This window comes from Oncorhynchus masou, unplaced genomic scaffold, assembly GCF_036934945.1.
Source record: "Oncorhynchus masou masou isolate Uvic2021 unplaced genomic scaffold, UVic_Omas_1.1 unplaced_scaffold_1344, whole genome shotgun sequence".
Taxonomy (NCBI): Eukaryota; Metazoa; Chordata; class Actinopteri; order Salmoniformes; family Salmonidae; genus Oncorhynchus; species Oncorhynchus masou.
Window position 1 is genome coordinate 80,576 of NW_027003326.1, and position 22,840 is coordinate 103,415.

At 41.5% G+C, this 22,840-nt stretch overlaps 1 long non-coding RNA gene across 1 annotated transcript; it reads left to right on the top strand.

Annotated features, from left to right (window-relative positions):
* Positions 1 to 20,486: 20,486 nt before the first annotated feature.
* LOC135530443 (uncharacterized) lies at positions 20,487 to 21,960 on the top strand. Its single transcript, XR_010453848.1, has 4 exons — positions 20,487 to 20,570; positions 20,808 to 20,898; positions 20,986 to 21,081; positions 21,586 to 21,960. It is a non-coding gene; the product is annotated as an uncharacterized LOC135530443 (long non-coding RNA).
* Positions 21,961 to 22,840: the final 880 nt, after the last annotated feature.

The window sequence follows — 22,840 nt, forward strand, 5'->3', positions numbered from 1 at the left end:
CCCTCTTATTCCTTTCCCAATTACAGAGACCCCATTTCAGAGGATAGCCATGGACCTGGTGGGACCCCTGCCATGTTCAGTACGTGGAGATGAGTTCATCTTGGTGGTGGTGGACTATGTGACGAAGTTCCCAGAGGCTATTCCCCTGAGGTCGATAGCAACAAAAGCCAAAGTGAAAGATCTGTATCTCATGTCATCCCGAGTGGGACTCCCGACCATCATTCATGACCGACCATGTTACACCATTCATGTCCAGACTGATGAAGGACCTGTGTCAGTTATACCTGGTCAAACAAATAAGGACCAGTGTGAATGGATGAATAAAACCATCAAAAGCATGCTACGCAGGGTGGTGGACCGTGACAGGAATAATTGGGATATGATGTTGCCCCTCCTCATATTCGCGCTTTGGGAGGTCCCCCAGGCATCCACTGTCTTCTCGCCTTTGGAGCTGCTCTATGGGTGGCCATGTCGCGTCATCCTTGACTTGACCAAGGATGCCTGGGAGAACAAACCCTGCCTGTACCGTTCCCTCATCAAACACGTCACATTCGTGAAGGACTGAATAGCAGCAATATGGCCAATGGTGAGGGAACATGGCCAAAGCGCAGGAAACCCAATCCTGGTCGTACAATAGAACAGCCCAGCCACGACAGTTACACCCAGGAAAGAAGGTACTCCCTCATCTCCACACCAGATCACAGGCTCCTGGCTCAGTGGCAGGGCCCATATGTGGTGACAGAGCATGTCTCTCCAGTCAACTGCAGGGTGAGTCAGCCAGGACGATGGCGATCATCAACCTGTTGAAAGCATATGTGGAACGAGAGGCACAGGTGCTAATGAGGCACCACTCACCACTCTTACGGCTGTTGGACAACCTTGAAAACGTATATTCCTGGCCTAGAGCATGTTCTCTGTCAAGATAAGCCAATATTATGAGTTCCTAGTAAGCCAAACTGGTAGGCCTGAAATTAAACTGACGCCTAGCCTGGAGCACAACATTTAGACATTTTGTTATGCATGTTGAAGTGGATAGAATCCATCATGATCATAACAGTCTTATCTGAAAGACCTTATAGTCTTGTGTTCTTTAATGTGATAACAGAGGCTGTGATCATGGAGTGTTGTGGTCTTCAAAAGCCCATTATATACTTGGAACATGGTAAATAAAGACAGTGGTGAAGTTAATTCCTTTATTTATTTACCATTTTCTTTAACTTAACAAGTTTTTGGTTTACTGAGAACTAATGAATGGTATCTGTGTATCTTGGAACAGAACATGCAGTTAAACCAGGTTGTCCGGGCCAGAACACGCTCTAGGCCAGGTATTGAATTTGCATCATACATCAGATCCTGCATCTACCGTATATCAGCAAGTTAAACATAATTATTTTCTAAGGCAATTTTCAACAATTCCAAGGACTGTTTACTCAGCAACATGGCAGCACATAACTCTATACACACTAGGGATTAATCCCAGAAACCGTGATCCTGAGATTTCCTGTGAAAAAGTATAATTTCTGCAAAAGTAATTGAGGAAATAGACATTTCCAACATTGATCAATATGATGTTACACCGACAATAGAGAGAGCACGGGATTGCCATGTTAATAAGCAGTCTCTCAATCACATGAAAGGTGCTATGCATAACACTTTTAGGTAATTTCCTCCCAGCTGCCCACTGCACTGAGGCTAGGTAACACGGTCACCACCGATAAATCCGTGATAATCGAAAACTTCAACAAGCATTTCTCAACGGCTGGCCATGCCTTCCTCCTGGCTACTCCAACCTCGGCCAACAGCTCCCCCCCCCCAGATGGCAAATGTTCTGAAAGAGCTGCAAAACCTGGACCCATACAAATCAGCTGGGCTTGACAATCTGGACCCTCTATTTCTGAAACTGTCCGCCGCCATTGTTGCAACCCCTATTACCAGCCTGTTCAACCTTTACTCTGTATCATCTGAGATCCCCAAGGATTGGAAAGCTGCCGCGGTCATCCCCCTCTTCAAAGGGGGAGACACCCTGGACCCAAACTGTTACAGACCTATATCCATCCTGCCCTGCCTATCTAAGGTTTTCGAAAGCCACGTCAACAAACAGATTACCGACCATTTCGAATCCCAATATACCTTCTCTGCTATGCAATCTGGTTTCAGAGCTGGTCATGGGTGCACCTCAGCCACGGTCAAGGTACTAAACGATATCATAACCGCCATCGATAAAAGACAGTACTGTGCATCCGTCTTCATCGACCTGGCCAAGGCTTTCGACACTGTCAATTACCATATTCTTATCGGCAGACTCAGTAGCCTCGGTTTTCAAATGACTGCCTTGCCTGGTTCACCAACTACTTTGCAGACAGAGTTCAGTGTGTCAAATCGGAGGGCATGTTGTCTGGTCCTCTGGCAGTCTCTATGGGGGTACCACAGGGTTCAATTCTCGGGCCGACTCTTTTCTCTGTATATATCAATGATGTTGCTCTTGCTGCGGGTGATTCCCTGATTCACCTCTACGCAGACGACACCATTCTGTATACTTCTGACCCTTCCTTGGACACTGTGCTATCTAACCTCCAAACGAGCTTCAATGCCATACAACACTCCTTCCGTGGCCTCCAACTGCTCTTAAACGCTAGTAAAACCAAATGCATGCGTTTCAACCGTTCGCTGCCTGCACCCACACGTCCGACTAGCATCACCACCCTGGATGGTTCCGACCTAGAATATGTGAACATCTTTAAGCAAGGGGACACGTCTGGCACTGCAGGATTTGAGTCCCTGGCGGCGTAGTGTGTTACTGATGGTAGGCTTTGTTACTTTGGTCCCAGCTCTCTGCAGGTCATTCACTAGGTCCCCCGTGTGGTTCTGGGATTTTTGCTCACCGTTCTTGTGATCATTTTGACCCCACGAGGTAGGATCTTGCGTGGAGCCCCAGATCGAGGGAGATTATCAGTAGTCTTGTATGTCTTCCATTTCCTAATAATTGCTCCCACAGTTGATTTCTTCAAAGCAAGCTGCTTACATATTGCAGATTCAGTCTTCCCAGCCTGGTGCAGGTCTACAATTTTGTTTCTGGTGTCCTTTGACAGCTCTTTGGCCTTGGCCATAGTGGAGTTTGGAGTGTGACTGTTTGAGGTTGTGGACAGTTGTCTTTAATACTGATAACAAGTTCATATTTTTAAGTGGGAGAACTTACACAATTGGTGGCTGACTAAATACTTTTTGCCCCACTGTAAATACAGTAATCATGGCATTTGCTCCACCACTGGATTACTGAACTCTGCCTGTCCCTGAACCTGCCTACCATCCTGTACCTTTGCTCCTACTCTGGATTATCGTCCCCTGCCTGCTATTGTTACTTCACACAGACTGCACTTAGGTCTTACCTTGAACCCTGAGAGAGAGAATCTGGCCGCACGTTTTAATTCATGGGCAATAAAGATAAAACACCAGGTAAAAAACACTTTTGTCATTTTACATTCTGAACTCCACACATATTAGGAATGTGACCAAAATTGATTTTTAACACCTGAGGAACATTGCCAAGGTGCGGACATTTCTATCTCAGGCTGATACAGAGAGACTCATTATTTTATTTCAATGCTCTCCTGTCTGGTCTACCCAAGAAAGCCATTGGACAACTGCAAAACATGCAGAATGCTGCAATACGAGTACTGAAAAGACCAGACGGAGAGCACACATTACATCGGTTTTAAAGTCTCTGCACTGGCTTTCTGTGAGTTTTAGATTACATGTTTTAAATAATTCTATTCGTTTTTAAACTAATCCACAATTTTTCACCCCAATGCATGTCAAACATGCTTTTGAGTTATGCCCCCAGTAGGTCCCGCAGGTCATCTGGAACTGGCCTTTCTAACTATCCCAAAGCCTCGGACCAAGAGTCACAGAGAGACAGCCTTTAGTTACTATGCCCAAAGCCTATGAAATAGCCTGCCATAGAACCTGAGGGGGCTGAAACTGTGGACATACTTAAAAGAGATCTTAAAACACACCTTTGTAGCTTTTTTAGTCTCAGTTTTATTGTTATTCTTTTTTTTTTAATTTCTGTTTTTATTTTCATTGTTTTTATTTGTAATTTTTTCTATGAATTGTGTTGCATTCATGTCTGAAATGTGCGATATAAATCAAGCTTGATTTCATTTGGTTAGACACATTCAGATACTCATCCAGATTACTTTTGTGGGGATGGGAGAGATTCTCAGAATATTGTGGACAGGTTATTGGGACAGTATTACGCCCAGTCTTAAATAATTGGATAACAACAGTAGGCTGTAAATGATGAGAGTTTACAACTATTGACTATAAAAGTGTGCTGTTTTCTGTTGTTTTATACAGCTTGTGTCATAAGGAGAGGTTCAAGGCAGTTTGGATTCATTTGCATACAGGGATGAGCCCAGGAATCTGGTGACAATGTGGAGGCAGTGGGCAGATAAGAAACATATTTTATGACCATGTGTAGACACAACAAATCCCAATCAAATAGTGATGATGGCAACCACATGTTAATGGAAGGTTTAACCATTGCTTCTGTGCTCTCTGCTGTACTTTTTGGCATGTTTGGACATTACCTATGTCACTGTCCTTCAATAATCCAAAATGTAAATGATGATCTATGTGTTTAATATACAGTACATTAACATATCAGATTTTTTTTCCTTCAATAAATGTAAAGAAATACAGTGTATTAATAGATACATAGAGGACATTCGTATAGGTTGGGAGTGATCAGCCAGTGATCAAAGAGCATTCTCTTCTTCAAAATGGTTTGCCTATGGTTTGAAAATGGCTGAGGGCAACATCACTGGCATCCACTGGTCACAATGAATGACAACAAATATTTGAGTCCGTGTATGAAGACCATGACCAGACCAAGACCAGTTTAAATAGAGAAAAACAAGATCTAGACCGAGACACAGACCAACAAAAGACTAAGGTCTTGCCTGAGATCCTGAGCCAAGACTAATATTTAAAATCAGGACATTGGTCCCAAGATCCAGACCCAGTGAGTTGAGACCATGATAAGTTAAAGACCGAATATATGTGGTCTCGAGTGGTCTCAGTTCCACTAGAGAAATAGAGTTATCTTGAGTATAGTATAGTATAGTATCGTATAGTAGAGTAGAGCAGTATATTTCAGTACAATATTTTACATTTAATTAGGATCCCCGTTAGCTTACGCCTTGATGTCAGCTAATCTTCCTGTGGTCAAATACAGGACTAAAAAGACATTACAAACAATTACAATTTACATCACCAAAATTGGTAACCTTTTACATTAAGTTGCCCCTATTTTTATGTAACTACACATTAAGTAATTGTAATAACAACATAGAAGTTATAGCTATTACTACACAATTACATAGCAATAGGGTTGTAGCAGTATCAGCTATTACACAATTGGAACAAGCAAAGTAATTACCGTAATTTCTGGACTATTAAGCGTACCTGATTATAAACCGCACCCACTGAATTAAAAAAATATGTATTTTGTACATAAATAAGCCGCACATGTCTATAAACCGCAGGTGCCTACCGGTACATTGAAACAAATTAACTTTACACAGCTTTTAAACAAAACACGGCTTGTAACAAAAATAAATAGGCTTTAACGAAACACAGCGTGTAACAAAAATGTAAAAAATAGCAGTAAACAGTAGCCTACCAAGAAAGTCATTGGTCACTATCTTCCTCTTCCTGTGCACTGAAACCACTGAAGTCATCTCCTTCGGTGTCTGAGTTGAATAGCCTCAGAATTGCTTCATCCGATGTTGGTTCGCTGCCCTCTTCAACACGCAGCAGTCCGGCCTTTCGAAACCCGTTGATGATAGTGGATTTTTTGACAATGCTCCACGCTGTCAGCAGCTCTATTTCTTTTCCAACAGCCAGATTGATCGCCTTCAACTTGAAAGCTGCATCATATGCATTTCTCCGTGTCTTTGCCATGATGAGGGTGACAAAATGACGACCGTAATCAGAATGATGGACGGTGCTCAGTTTTTTGGCGGAATGAATCTTGTGAAAGCGTGAAAAATCCGTAAATTAGCCACGTCATTGTATAAACCGCGAAGTTCAAAGCGTGGGAAAAAAGTAGCGGATTTTAGTCCGGAAATTACGGTACACATCCACTTGCTGAAGGTTATTCCACATGTGTAACTCCTGATGTTATTACACATTCTCTTGTTTCACTATGTAACTAATTCTCTTTCAATTATTCATTTCGATAGCTCACATGTGGGGGTTTGCTAGGACTGCTTACTCTCTCGGAAATGGCTATCAAAAGCGTCTGTTGGCGACAGACAGGTGGAGTGTCGAATGAGTTGAGACCCTCACTTCCATAAAAGAAGCTACTCTCCCACCCTCTGGTTATTCTCACTTCTCTTCATCACCAAGACTTTATCACTACTCTACCTCTCCTCATATCGACTGGATACCGGTTTTCCTGCTTAAAACCTGTTATGGCTGCAATCCCGATACCGGGATCGATATGACAACTACCAGTGAAAATAGAGGGCACCAAAATTCAAACCACAGAAATCTCATAATTACAATTTCTAAAACATACGTGTCTTATATCAATTTAAATATATTTTCTTTGTTAACTTCTTGCGTCGGGCAATCCCGGATCCGGGATTCTATTTATAGCCTCAAGCTCATTAGCATAACGCAACATTAACTATTCATGAAAATCGCAAATGAAATTAAATAAATATATTTGCTCGCAAGCTTAGACTTTTGTTAACAACACTGTCATCTCAGATTTTCAAAATATGCTTTTCAACCATAGCTAAACAAGCATTTGTGTAAGAGTGTTGATAGCTAGCATAGCTATAAGCCTAGAATTCATCCAGCAACATTTTCACAAAAACAAGAAAAGCATTCAAATAAAATCATTTTCCTTTGAAGAACTTCAGATGTTTTCAATGAGGAGACTCTCAGTTAGATAGCAAATGTTCAGTTTTTCAAAAAAATATTATTTGTGTAGGACAAATCGCTCCGTTTTGTTCACGTTTGGCTATGAAAAAAACCTGTATCCAGTTATAGCCTCAAGCTCATTAGCATAACGTAACGTTAACTATTTATGAAAATCACAAATGAAATGAAATGAATGTGCTAGCTCTCAAGCTTAGCCTTTTCTTAACAACACTGTCATCTCAGATTTTCAAAATATGCTTTTGAACCATAGCAAAACAAGCATTTGTGTAAGATTATTGATAGCTAGCGTAGCATTTAGCGTAGCATTTAGCGGGCAACATTTGCACAAAAACCAGAAAAGGATTCAAATAAAATCATTTACCTTTGAAGAACTTTGGATGTTTTCAATGAGGAGACTCTCAGTTACATAGCAAATGTTCAGTTTTTCCTGAAAGATTCTTTGTGTAGGAGAAATCGCTCCGTTTTGTACATCACGTTTGGGTACCAAAAAAAAATGAAAATTCAGTCATCAAAACGGCGAACTGTTTTCCAAATTAACTCCATAATATCGACTGAAACACGGCAAACGCTGTTTAGAATCAATCCTCACTGTGTTTTTCACATATCTCTTCATTGATATATCGTTCGTGGTAGTCTCCTTTCTCCGGTGAATCGCTTGGAAAAAGACGTGCAGTTGAAGATGACGCACCAATTTCGACGGAGGACACACCGGGCGGACCCCTGGCAAATGTAGTCTCTCTTATGGTCAATCTTCCAATGATATGCCTACAAATACGTCACAATGCTGCAGACACTGTCACGCCCTGGTCTATATTTATTTTGTTATCTTCATTTATTGAGTCAGGCCAGGGTGTGACATGGGTTTATTTGTAGTGTGTTTCGTCTTGGGGTTGTGTGGGGTGTATAGATTAGTCTATGGCTGCCTGAGGCGGTTCTCAATCAGAATCAGGTGATTATCGTTGTCTCTGATTGGGAACCATATTTAGGTAGCCTGGGTTTCACTGTGTGTTTGTGGGTGATTGTTCCTGTCTCTGTGTTTGTTGCACCAGTCAGGGATGTTTCGGTTTTCGACGTTTGTTGTTTTGTATTGTTCGTGTTCTTCAACATTAAAGATGTATCGAATGAACCACGTTGCATTTTGGTCCGATCCTTGTTCTACCTCTTCGTCAGAGGAGGAGTTGGAAGAAAGCCGTTACAGAATCACCCACCACAAACGGACCAAGCAACGTGTCAACGGGCAGGAGCCACAGGAGAAGCAACAAAGGCAGCAACAGCGGCGCAATGAGGAAAGGACATGGGAACAGTTTCTGGACTACACTACGTGGGAAGAAATAGACAGGTGGGCGGCCGACCCAGGAGGAGTGCCCGAGCCCGCCTGGGATTCGCTGGAGCAGTGCGAAGAGGGGTATAGAAGAATGGAGTTGTTGAAGCAAGCACGGCGGCGCGATAGGAAGCCCGGGAGTCAGCCCAAAAATTTATTGGGGGGATAACAGGGAGTATGGCTACGCCAGGTAGGAAGCCTGCGCAAACTCCCTGTGCTTACCGGGGGGCTAGAGAGACCGGGCAGGCACCGTGTTATGCTGTGGTGCGCACGGTGTCTCCAGTGCGGGTGCATAGCCCGGTGCATTCTATTCCAGCTCCGCGTATCAGCCAGGCTAGATTGAGCGTCGAGCCAAATGCCATGAAGCCGGCTCTACGCATCTGCTCCCCAGTGCGTCTCCTTGGGCCAGCTTACATGGCACCAGCCTTACGCTCGGTATCCCCGTTTCGCCTGCATAACCCAGTGTGGGCTATTCCACCATGCCGCACTGGCAGAGCGACCGGGAGTATTCAACCAGGTAAGGTTGGGCAGGCTCGGTGCTCAAGAGCTCCAGTGCGCCTGCACGGTCTGGTCTACCCAGTACCACCTCCACACCCCAGCCCTCCGGTGGCAGCTCCCCGCACCACCTCCACACCCCAGCCCTCCGGTGGCAGCTCCCCGCACCAGGCTTCCTGTGCGTGTCCTCGGCCCAGTACCATCAGTGCCAGCACCGCGCATCAGGCCTACAGTGCGCCTCGCCTCTCCTGCGCTGCCGGAGCCTCCCGCCTGTTTAGCGCTGCCAGAGCCTTCCGCCTCTACAGCGTTGCCGGAGTCTCCTGCCCGTTTAGCGCAGCCAGAGCTGCCAGTCTGCATGGAGCAGCCAGAGCTGCCTGTCTGCATGGAGCAGCCAGAGCTGCCAGTCTGCATGGAGCAGCCAGAGATGCCAGTCTGCATGGAGCAGCCAGAGCTGTCAGTCTGCATGGAGCAGCCAGAGCTGCCAGTCTGCATGGAGCTGCCAGTCTGCATGGAGCTGCCAGTCTGCATGGAGCTGCCAGTCTGCAAGGAGCTGCCAGTCTGAAAGGAGCTGCCAGTCTGCAAGGCTGCCAGAGCTGTTAGTCTGCATGGAGCAGCCAGAGCTGTCAATCTGCATGGAGCAGCCAGAGCCGCCAGTCAGCATGGAGCAGCCAGAGCCGTCAGTCAGCATGAAGCAGCCAGAGCCGTCAGTCTGCCAGGATCCGCCAGTCAGCCAGACTCTTCCAGATCTGCCAGTGAGCCAGACTCTTCCAGATCTGCCAGTCAGCCAGACTCTTCCACATCTGCCAGTCAGCCAGACTCTTCCACATCTGCCAGTCAGCCAGACTCTTCCAGATCTGCCAGTCAGCCAGACTCTTCCAGATCTGCCAGTCAGCCAGACTCTTCCAGATCTGCCAGTCAGCCAGACTCTTCCAGATCTGCCAGTCAGCCAGACTCTTCCAGATCTGCCAGTCAGCCAGACTCTTCCAGATCTGCCAGTCAGCCAGACTCTTCCAGATCTGCCAGTCAGCCAAACTCTTCCAGATCTGCCAGTCAACCAAACTCTTCCAGATCTGCCAGTCAACCAGACTCTTCCAGATCTGCTAGTCAACCAGACTCTTCCAGATCTGCTAGTCAACCAGACTCTTCCAGATCCGCTAGTCAGCCAGACTCTTCCAGATCCGCCAGTCAGCCAGGATCTGCCAGAACTGCCAGCCAGCCAGGATCTGCCGGATTCAACTGCCTGGCTGGGCTTCCTCTCAGTGCTGGGCTTCCTCTCAGTGCTGGGCTTCCTCTCAGTGCTGGGCTTCCTCTCAGTGCTGGGCTTCCTCTGTCCCGAGCTGCCCCTCTGTCCCGAGCTGCCCCTCTGTCCCGAGCTGCCCCTCTGTCCCGAGCTGCCCCTCAGTCCAGTGGGGTTCTGGGTGAGGACTACTAGGCCATGGTCGGCGGCGAGGGTGGACAATCCTAGGACGCGAGGAGGGGGGACTAAGACATTCATAGAGTGGGTTCCACGTCCCGAGCCGGAGCCGCCGCCATGGACAGGCGCCCACCCGGACCCTCCCTATTGTTTTGATGTGCGTCCGGGAGTCCGCACCTTAGGGGGGTTCTGTCACGCCCTGGTCTATATTTATTATGTTATCTTCATTTATTGAGTCAGGCCAAGGTGTGACATGGGTTTATTTGTCGTGTGTTTCGTCTTGGGGTTGTGTGGGGTGTATAGATTAGTCTATGGCTGCCTGATTATCGTTGTCTCTGATTGGGAACCATATTTAGGTAGCCTGGGTTTCACTGTGTGTTTGTGGGTGATTGTTCCTGTCTCTGTGTTTGTTGCACCAGTCAGGGATGTTTCGGTTTTCGACGTTTGTTGTTTTGTATTGTTCGTGTTCTTCAACATTAAAGATGTATCGAAAGAACCACGTTGCATTTTGGTCCGATCCTTGTTCTACCTCTTCGTCAGAGGAGGAGTTGGAAGAAAGCCGTTACAGACACCTTGGGGAAACGATAGATCGGGCAGGCTCATTCCTTGCGCAATCACAGCCATATAAGGAGACAATGATAAACAGAGCCTCAAAAATCCTACTCATTTCCGGGTTGAAGTTTCATCTTGGTTTTGCCTGTAGCATCTGTTCTGGGGCACTCACAGACAATATCTTTGCAGTTCTGGAAACGTCAGAGTGTTTTATTTCCAAAGCTATAAATTATATGCATAGTCAAGCATCTTTTTGTGACAAAATATTGTGCTTAAAACGGGCACGTCTTTTTATCCAAAAATGAAATAGCGCCCCCATAGATGTAACAGGTTAATTCCACCAAAGTTTCCGATTTCAAATAGGCTTATCAGCAAAAGCACTACAAACGATTATGTTAGGTCTCCACCAAACCACAATAAGCACAGCCATTTTCCAGCAAAATATAGCATTCAGAAAAAACAGAAATAAAGATAAAATTAAGCACTAACCTTGAATTATCTTCATCAGATGACACTCCTAGGACTTCATGTTACACAATACATGCATGTTTTGTTTGATAAAGTTCATATTTATATAAAAAAATCTGAGTTTACGTTAGATTCCCCATTTCCAAAAACAACAAGTGATTTTGCCGCATCATTCGACAGAAATACTCATCATTGTCACGTTCTGACCATAGTTCTTTTGTGTTTTCTTTGTTTTAGTGTTGGTCAGGACGTGAGCTGAGTGGACATTCTATGTTGTGTGTCTAGTTTTCCTGTTTCATAGTTTGGCCTGATATGGTTCTCAATCAGAGGCAGTCATTGTCTCTGATTGGGAACCATATTTAGGTAGCCTGTTTTGTGTTGGGTTTTGTGGGTGGTTGTCTTCTGTCTTTGTACCAGATAGGACTGTTTCTTTTTTTCACATTTGTTGTATTGGTATTTTGTAGTGTTGACATTTATGGTCTTTATTAAACATGTTGAACTCTAACCACGCTGCGCTTTGGTCCGATCCTTCGTCCACAGAAGAAAACTATTACAATCATAAATGTAGATGATAATATAGTTATACACATGGAAATATAGATATACCTCTCCTTAATGCAACCGCTGTGTCAGATTAAAAAAAAACTTTACAGAAAAAGAAATGCATGCAATAATCTGAGACGGAGCTCAATTTAAAAATGATAATCTACATCAGAAAGCACTCCAGGAATCCCAGGTCCACAATAAATGTTTGTTTTGTTCGAAAATGTCAGTTATTTTTGTCCAAATACCCTATTTTTTAGTGTTTGGTATACATATCCAAATGCTAATTCTGGTCAGCGTTATATCGGACAAAAACTTCAAAAAGTGATATTACCAGTCGAAGAAACATTTCACACTAAGTACAAAATCAATCTTTAAGATGTTTTTAACATATAGCTTCAATAGAGTTCCAACCGGAGTATTCCTTCTAGTCTTCGATAGCCATGGAACTCAAGTGGGTACCATGAGGAAAAAACTCAATCACAAAATGGCTGCTTGATGGACAGCTGATATATTCTGCTCTCATTCACTCCCACAACAACATAGAAGCCTCATTATAATTTCTATTGATGGTTGACATCTAGTGGAACCCCTAGGCAGTGCAACATCATTCATATCTCAAGGGGATTTCATTGGGGACTCACTTCCTGTTTTGATTTCTCCTCTGGATTTTGCTTGTCATGTGAGTTATGTTATACTCACAGACATCATTCAAACAGTTTTAGAAACTTTAGAGGGTTTTCTATCCAACATTAATAGTAATATACATATATTAGCAACTGAGACTGAGAAGTAGGCCGTTTACATTATTCATCCAAGCTACTCAATACTGCCCCCCAGCCATAAAAAGTTAAGTGCTTACAAGTGAACTATGGAGGATATCACTGTCGATAATAGGTCTTCAGGCCCTGTTGAGAGATTGAGTACTAACCGGAAGGTTTTTGTTAAGTGTAGAAATTCAGTGTCACTGCTAGCTATTGAGACTCAGTTAGGCCACGCTGCAAGGCTAGCTTATCTACCTCTAACCTCACTAGAATACCCTACCTACAACACAGTAGCATTCCTAGCTCCCTTCTCTTGTCTAGTTTAACCTACATTCACCCGTTGTTAACTAGACTGGCCGTCTCAGCCTATGGCTCTGACGGTCACGGGGGCATTCTATCTGAAGGCTAACTCTGCCCCCACACAGTTTCCTCCAGGCAGCGAGCTAGCTACGGCACACCTTGACCATAAAGTAGTTGCTAGCTAGCTAAAGTTACATGCAAATTAACTAAACTAGCATTACTACTGAAAATACGGTAACATTGCTCGCTTCCTTCTCTGGTGTAGTTTAACTTCTTGGTGACAGGGGGCAGTATTTTCACGTCCAGATGAAATGCATGCCCAAATTCAACTGCCTGTTACTCATCCCCAGAAGATAAGATATGCATATTATTAGTAGATTCGGATATAAAACACTCTGAAGTTTCTAAAACTGTTTGAATCATGTCTGTGAGTATAACAGAACTTATTTAGCAGACGAAACCCAGAGGACAAACCATTCAGATTTTCTTTTAGGTCACTGTCTTTTCAATGAGTTTTCAGGTTATTCCTTTGTGTAATGAAGAAGTACGGCCATCTTGAATGAGGGTCCCTTGAAGTGTACTGCTAGATAGAGGCGTGTGACCAGAAAGCATGCTTCAGTTTGTTTTCTTCCTGTCTTGAACACAGATCATCCTGTCATCAATTTTATCGATTATTTACGTAAAAAAATACCTAAGGTTGTATTACAAAAGTAGTTTGAAATGATTTGGCAAAGTTTACAGGTAACTTTTGAGATATTTTGTAGTCACGTTGAGCAATTTGGAACCGGTATTTTTCTGGATCAAACTCGCAAAATAAATGGACATTTTGGATATATATTGACGGAATTAATCAAACAAAAGGACCATTTGTGATGTTTATGGGACATATTGGAGTGCCAACAAAAGAAGCTCGTCAACGGTAAGGCATGAATTATATTTTTATTTCTGCGTTTTGTGTCGCCCCTGCAGGGTTGAAATATGCTTTCTCTCTTTGTTTACAGAGGTGCTATCCTCAGATAACAGCATCGTTATTTTCACTTCGTACGCCTTCCACTAGATGTCACCAGTCAATAGAACTTTGTCTGATGACTAATGTGAAGGGGGGTCGAATGACACAGGAAATAGTCACCACTGCCATGAGTTGACCATGCATTCACTATGCGCGTTCACAGGGGAAGCACCTGCGTTCCACCGGTCATCTGAAGTCATTCTAATTCTCAGGTTCGAACGTTATTCAAGACATATGTAAACAACATTCTAAAGATTGACTCAGTACATCGTTTGACATGTTTCTACTGACTGTTACTGAACTTTTGGACATTTCGTCACATTATAGTGGATGCGCTTTGTGACTTTGGAATTGTTTACCAAACGCGCTAACCAAAGTAGCTAATTGGACATAAATAACGTACATTTTCGAACAAATCAAGTATTTATTGTGGACCTGGGATTCCTAGGACTTCATGCTGATGAAGTTCATCAAAGGTAAGGAAACATTTATCATGTATTTTCTGGTTTCTTTTGACTCCAACATGGCGGCTAATTTGGCTTCTGTTCTGAGCACCGTCTCAGATTATTGCATGTGTTGCTTTTTACGTAAACTTTTTTGAAATCTGACACAGCGGTTGCATTAAGGAGAGGTATATCTATAATTCCATGTGTATAACTTGTATTATCATCTACATTTATGATGAGTATTTCTGTTGATACGATGTGGCTATGCAAAATCACTTGATGTTTTTGGAACAAGTGAATCTAATAAGCCAATGTAAACTCAGATTGTTTTATATAAATATGAACTTTATCAAACAAAACATGCATGTATTGTGTAACACGAAGTCCTATAGTGTCATATGATGAAGATAGTTCAAGGTTAGTGATTCATTTTATCTTTATTCCTGCATTTTGTGAATGCTATATTTCGCTGGAAAATGGCTGTGCTTATTGTGGTTTGGTGGAGATCTAACATAATCGTTTATAGTGCTTTCGCTGAAAAGCCTATTTGAAATTGCACACTTTGGTGGGATTAACAACGAGATTATTGTGGAACTAGGACTCCTTGCACTGCATTCTGATGAAAGATCATCAAAGGTAAGGGAATATTTATGATGTAATTTTGTATTTCTGTTGAATCCAACATGGCGGAGAAATATTGTTACGTCTTTTTCGTAACGTTTTTTATTTTTTATTTGACACAGCGGTTGCATTAAGAACAAGTGTATCTTTAATATATGTAAAACATGGATCTTTCATCAAAGTTTATGATGAGTATTTCTGTTATCTGGCATAGCTCTCTATAATTACTCCGGATATTTTGGAGGCATTTCTGAACATGGCGTCAATGTAAACCGAGATCTGTGGATATAAATATGCATATTATCGAACAAAACATAAATGTATTGTGTAACATCATGTCATATGAGTGTCATCTGATGAAGATTATCAAAGGTTAGTGATTCATTCTATCTCTAATTCTGCTTTTGTGAATATCTTTGGCTGGGAAAAATGGCTATGTGTTTTTTTGGATTTGGTGGTGATCTAACGTAAATGTATGTTGCGTTTTCGCTTTTAAACATTTTAAAAATCAGACACGATGGGTAGATTAACAAGATGTTTGTCTTTCATTTGCTGTATTGCACTTGTTAATGTGTGAAAGTTAAATATTTCCCAAAAATATTTTTGAATTCCCAACGCTGCCTTTTCAGTGGAATGTTGTGGGGGAAGGTGGCGCAAGCGGAACCCCTAGCCATAAAAAGTTTTAATTAACTTCTTATGGCCAGGTTGGACGGTAGCATCCCACCTGGCCAACTTCCGGTGAAATTGCAGAGCGCAAAATTCAAACTACAGAATTATAAATATTTAACTTTCATAAAATCACAAGTGTAATATATCAAAAATAAAGCTTAACTTCTTGTTAATCCAGCCACTGTGTCAGATTTCAAAAAGGCTTTACTGTGAAAGCACACCATGCGATTATGTGAGGACAGCGCCCCGTATACAAAAGCATGAAAAACATATTTCAGCCAGGCAGGTGCGCCACGAAAGTCAGAAATAGTGATATAATAAATGCCTTACCTTTGATGATCTTCTTCTGTTGGCACTCCAAAAGGTCCCAGATACATCACAAATGGTCATTTTGTTCAATAATGCCCTTCTTTATATCCATAAAAACTCAGTTTAGCTGGTGCGCTTCAGTCAATAATCCACCCAGTTTCCCTCCATCAAAATGCATACAAAATTAATCCCAAACGTTACTAATAATATTTTCCAAACAAGTCAAACAATGTATATAATCAAACCTTAGGTACCCTAATACGTAAATAAATTATACAATTTTAGACTGAAAATCGTTATTGTCTTTACCGGAGTAAAATACCAAAGAACGCGCTCTCTTCCACGCGCTTGGAAACACTACAGCCAAAATGGAAGCCACCTAGAAAAACTACAATTTCTGGCTCATTTTTCAAAAAACTAGCAAGAAACTCTTTCTAAAGACTGTTGACATCTGGTGGAAGCCCTAGGAACTGCAATCTGGGAGGATTTCGCCTCATAATAAAAGTGACAGCCATTGAAAACAGTGGAAGGCTGAATTTCTTTGGGGGGGTATGGTTTGTAATCGGGGTTTTGCCTGCCATATCAGTTCTGCTATACTCACAGACATACTTTTAATAGTTAGAAACTTTAATAGAAACTTTAGAGTGTTTTCTATCCAAATTATATGCATATCTTAGCTTCTGGGCCTGAGTAACAGGCAGTTTTCTTTGGGCTTGCTTTTCATCCGTACGTAAAAATACTGCCCCCTACCCAAGAGAGGTTAACTGCACTCTACTTTACTAATTTTTAACAAAATAACATTCATAGTTAAATATTTTCCCGAGAGACTCATCTCAATTTGCTTGCTGCTTGGCTAGATTAACAAATGTATTTACCACTTTCTTTATTCAGTTACCAGGTTTTTAGTTTCCTGAGAACTAATGATAGATATTGGCATATCATGTCACAGAACACGCTGTTGATTGACATTACAGTTACACCAGATTGTTCATGCCAGAAGACGCTCCAGGCCAATTATTGAATTTGCATCATACATCAGATCCTCCTTCTACAGGATATTGGCAAGTTAAACATAATTATTTTCTGCTATTTTCTGCTGAATTACAAGACAACATGGCAGCACACATAACACACTAGGGATTAATGCCAGAAACCGGGATCCTGAGGTTTCATAACCAAGCTCCCTCTCGTTTCCTGTGAAAATTGAACTTTCCCAAAAAATGGCCGATACACTGTTTCTGCAAAAGTAATTGAGGAAATAGACATTCGCAAAATTGATCCATAATATGTTCCACTGACAATCGAGAGAGCATGTGATTGCCATGTTGATAAGCAGTCTCTCAGTCACATGAAAGGTCCAATGAATAACATTTTCTGATAATACAAAACCTAGGAGGTTCATGGTTCTCACCCCTTCCATAGACTTACACAGTAATTATAGCAACTTCTAGGGGACGTCCTCCAACCTATTAGAGCTCTTGCAGTCATGAACTGACATGTTGTCTACCCAATCAAAGAATCAGAGAATCATTCAAGTACTGAAAGCAAAAGCTACAGCTATCTAGCACTGCAGTACATAAAATGTGGTGAGTGGTTGAGTCAAAGAGAGAGAATCACAGTGGTTGAACAGTTTTGAACAAATTAATTTCATTAAAAATGAAGTAGAAGCTCGAGAAAGAGAGAGATAGCTATATTTAGTTGTACTTTTACTTGTATTTCTAGTATCTATGTTGGCTATGAAAGTTATTTTTGCTTGTTCACAGACAGCTGATGTGTTCTGCACTGAAGTCCACAAGTGAAGGGCAAAATGTGAACGCATAGATAGTTGCAAGAAGGAATATAATGATTAAAGTGATCAGGCTGTTTTCCTTTCTTTTTTTAAGGGGTGGATCAGCTTCAGTATTGCATATAGATTGTGGCTTCTATCAATGTAAATGTCTGCATCATTTCAAATCCCCCATAGATTTTTTTAAATAAATAAATAATATATATATATATATATATATATATATATATATATATATATATATATATATATATATATACATGTATATTGTTTTTTAATATATGTTCCTTTATTTTTTCCCTACCCTACCACCCCTCCCTGAATTGGAGTGAACTAATGGATTAAGACACTTAATACTTATACTTCCAGCTTATGCACACACTAAATATATCAACAGCATTGGACGACAAATTGAGAAGGCTGATGTACATTTTTATGTGGATTACACTATTCTCTACTCGAGTAGCAGCAGTTTGGCTTTTGAAAAAGCTCACAACTTTTAACATCATTCAACACGATCCGTACGATCTGAAGCTTGTTCATAATTCCTCTAAAACAAATGCCTAGTATTTTCCAAAGCTAAACACTCTGAAACCATGTCATTACTACCTCGGATGGACATTCCATGGAACAAGTAATAACATTAAATTATTTTTGAGATCAGGTGGATGAGAAGTTGAGCTTCACACCCCATGTAGAGAACCTTGTTGGTAAAAGCAAGCTGCGTATTGGGCTTTACTACGGGCACAATTTTGTTTTTCCTTTGCCACCATAAAATAGATGATTCATTGTACTTTTCCATTTGTGTTGGACTATAGTAATACTATTTAAGTTCAAGCCTCAATAAATACACTGAAGGCTCTTGACTGTATCATGTGATGTCTACATTGCTGTCAGGTGGACATAGCTAGCAACACACAGGCTATAACACTGGTACATTCTTATATAGAAAGCCATTTTAGAAAAACTGTAATTTTATCTGTTCTCTATTAGCCCGAAATTAAAACACTTACAAGCTCAGATACCAATCTTGTTTTAAGCTAACAGTCCTGAACAAATGTACAGAGCTTGGAACAAAGTATTTTCACTAATCAGTCCCCTTGTATTGGAGTTCCCTCCAAGCCAACCTAAAGCTCCAGGGTCTGGTGTCCCTAGAGAAGTTCAAAGCACAAATAGATGAACAAGTTGTTGAGGCATTTTGTTGTTTCTAGTTGTTATCGATGTCACTAGTCGGCGTTGCCTTATTGATGCAAGGATGTTGTTTTACCTGAAGCATTTTGATACCATAGTGAGCCTGTCTTTTGACGTTTTGCATTCAGTTTTTTCTGACTTGTGTTGTGTACATGTACATTACTGACGTGCAGCTTTTATTATTGATATATCTTCGTCTGGTTCATGTCATGTGGCTGTTTGTCTGAAACTGATGGGTTGAGCCAACCAGACGAGCTAAATTACTTGTATGGTCGCTTCGAGGAAAGCAACACTGAAGCATGCATGAGCGCATGTTCCGGACGACTGTGATTACGCTCTCTTATAGCCGATGTGAGTAAGACCTTGAAACAGGTGGATTACCAGGACGGGTACTCCGAACGTGTGCTGACCACCTGGCAAGTGTCTTTACTGACATTTTCAACCTCTCCATGACTGAGTCTGTAATACCAACATGTTTCAAGCAGACAGCCATAACTGTGCCCAAGAACACCAAGGTAATCTGATAGTATGGTGCCAGGATAACAACATCTACCTCAACGTGATCAAGACAAAGGAGATGATTGTGGACGACAGGAAAAGGAGGGCCGAGCACGACCACATTCTCATCGACAGGGCTATAGTGGAGCAGGTTGAGAGCTTCAAGTTCTTTGGTGTCTACATCACCAACAAACTATGGTCCAAACACAACAAGACAGTTGTGAAGAAGGCACAACAATGCCTATTCCCCTTCAGGAGAATGAAAAGATTTGGCATGGGTCCTCAGATCCTCAAAAAGTTTTAAACAGCTGCACCATCGAGAACATCCTGATTGGTTGCATCACCGCCTGGTATGGCAACTGCTAGGCCTCCGACCACAAGTTGCTACAGGGGGTAGTGCATACAGCCCAGTACATCACTGGGGCCAAGCTTCCTGCCATCCAGGACATCTATACCATGCGGTGTCAGAGGAAGGCTCTAAAGATTTCCAAAGATTCCAGCCACCCTAGCTGTTTTTTTATTGTGCTCCTTAATTATTTGTTTGTTATCTATTTTTCGTCTTCATCTTTTTGTTTTTTGTCATTTTTTTACATCCATTTATTTTTTGTAAATACTTTCTTAACACTTATTTTTCTTAAAACGACATTGTTGGTTAAGGGCTCGTAAGTAAGCGTTTCACTGTAAGGTCTACCTACACCTGTTGTTTTCGGCCTATGTAACAAATACAATATGATTTGATGCTGCAGTCTTGTTCCAGGTCTCTCTTGAATATGAGATTTTTATTTTAACGAGACTAACCTGGTTAAATAAAGTTTCAATAAAATAAATAAAAGGTGTAATGATTGGATTCATAAATGTGTTATGAATGGATTATGGATACAACCTTAAAATAAAGTGCTACCACCATTTATAAATTCAAGTCTATCCAAGCTCCAGGTCACAAATTCAGTTGAAATAACTAGGAAACCATAATATTGACAGAAGTTTTGCCTGGAGGGAGGTCATAAACTTCAGGCTGTGCATGATTGCGGTTATAGCCATGGGAGTAATATCATTTTGCTTGTTAATCGGCTGTGAGAGGTGTGGGTGGGTGGGGCAGGTACAGCATCTGCAGAAAGAGTATAAAACAGGGCTGCAGAGGGCAGAGAGACGCCACATTACTACTGACGTCCAGAAGACATCATCCAGATAAACAGCCATCAATCAGACAGCATCGTCCAACTGAAAGAGGTATTTTTGTTTTCACTGAGAATCTTCTTTGCAAAGGTGTATAGGAGTGGGCAGGTGTATACAAGTGGACAGGTAGGAATGGATGGAGAGGTGTAGGGGTGTGTGTGTGTGTGTGTGTGTGTGTGTGTGTGTGTGTGTGTGTGTGTGTGTGTGTGTGTGTGTGTGTGTGTGTGTGTGTGTGTGTGTGTGTGTGTGTGCGTGTGTGCGTGTTAACAAGTTGTGCTCTATGTGCTTTAGTAAACGATGAAGATCCAGAGTATGTTACTGCTGTTCGCTCTAGTGGGTGTCCTGTTAGCAAGCTCCCTCAAAGAAGATAACTCTGAGGAAGGTATGTCTTGTTTGTAAATGTGTACTACTTTACTGCCCGGGTTTAATCTGATAAAATCTAGTAAAATGAAAAATATTTCTTCCTCAGCTCTCCTGCAGAAGGATGATGTAAAAAATGGAAAGACTGCCTTTTTGGCAAAGTTGGCTACTCTGAAGACCAGCCCCTCTGAAGATGAAGCAGCATGTGAGCTATCTATCTATCTATCTATCTATCTATCTATCTATCTATCTATCTATCTATCTATCTATCTATCTATCTATCTATCTATCTATCTATCTATCTATCTATCTATCTATCTATCTATCTATCTATCTATCTATCTATCTATCTGTCTGTCTGTCTGTCTGTCTGTCTGTCTGTCTGTCTGTCTGTCTGTCTGTCTGTCTGTCTGTCTGTCTGTCTGTCTGTCTGAGCAACAGTAAATTGTCAACGGGAGGTTAGCAGAGGGTGGTAGGAAATGCTGAGGGAGTAACATGGCTAACTCCATCTCTACAGTTAATTAGCATCATGTTCCGTAGAGGGAAAATATTTTTTAAATGGTTGTCAAATACTGGTCTTACAACAGTAAGTTTAAAAGGTAGTCACTTATAATTGTGATATGTTTTGAAAATGTTGTTGTCATTTTCAAATGTTTAGCTTTAAAAAAAGGTATTTTCCATAATGATGATTTAAAGCTGTATTCGACAGTTTGGGGCGAGCTTTGGAACGCAGCCAAGAACCTTGTTGGGTGAGAAGCGACCAGCATGGGGATGCCAAGGATCCTTTTCAGTCTCCATATGGAATCAGCTATCACCTCTGAAGTCATCACTAACATTACCTCAGTGAATCATTCCAACACCCACCCATCAATGATTGTCAAATAAACAACAGTAATACAGTTAATTGGTACTTTGGTACTGAGAAGAACTCATCAACATTCTGAAGAAAATATGTTTTATCCATAAACATGTACTTTATGTCCTGACACATGACAGTTGATTGGTCAAGTTAGTGGATAAATAATTGTATGGTTGTATGGTTGACTTGTCATATTGTGATCCTCCAATAAACTATCAAGCATAAGACATGTTTAGTCATTTTTTATTTATTTGACATGTTTAGCAGTTTTTCAATTACAGCATACATGTTTCATGATATAGTTTATTTCATGTTTCTATTCAGTGTGAACAATGTGAACTTGACCATAATACAGATGCAGTGCATGCAGAGCAAATTACATCAGATTACACTGAGCAGTAATAGTAGTACACATATCCACACACACACACTAGACGTACCGTCTTGAGAGTTAGCTTCGTTGAGTGAGCTTGATAACAGCAGTAACATATCCTGGATCTTCTAATAAGCTACATCCTGAATTCAAAATGGGGAAAAAACCTTTGTCACTTATCTACACACATTATCCCCACAATGACAAAGTGAAAACATGTTTATAGGTATTTTTTCTAATTTATTGAAAATGAAATACAGAAATATCTAATTTACATAAGTATTCACAACAAATGTTGGAATCACATTTGGCAGTGATTACAGAGTCTTTCTGGACAGGTCTCTAAGAACTTGCACACCTGGATTGTACAATATTTGTCCATTATATTATTTTCTTAATTCTTCAAGCTCTGTCAAATTGGTTGTTGATCATTGCTAGACAACCATTTTCAAGTCTCGCTATAGATTTTCAAGCAGATTTAAGTCAAAACTGTATCTCGGCCACTCAGGAATATTCACTGTCTTCTTGTTAAGCAACTCCAGTGTAGATTTGGCCTGGTGTTTGATGTCATTTCGTTATTTAATAACTTCCCCATGCTTTTTTTCTATCCATGTACCAATAGGTGCCCGTCTTTGCGAGGCATTGAAAAACCTCCCTGGTATCTGTGGTTGAATCTGTGTTTGAAATTCACTGCTCGACTGAGGGACCTTACAGATAATTGTATGTGCGGGG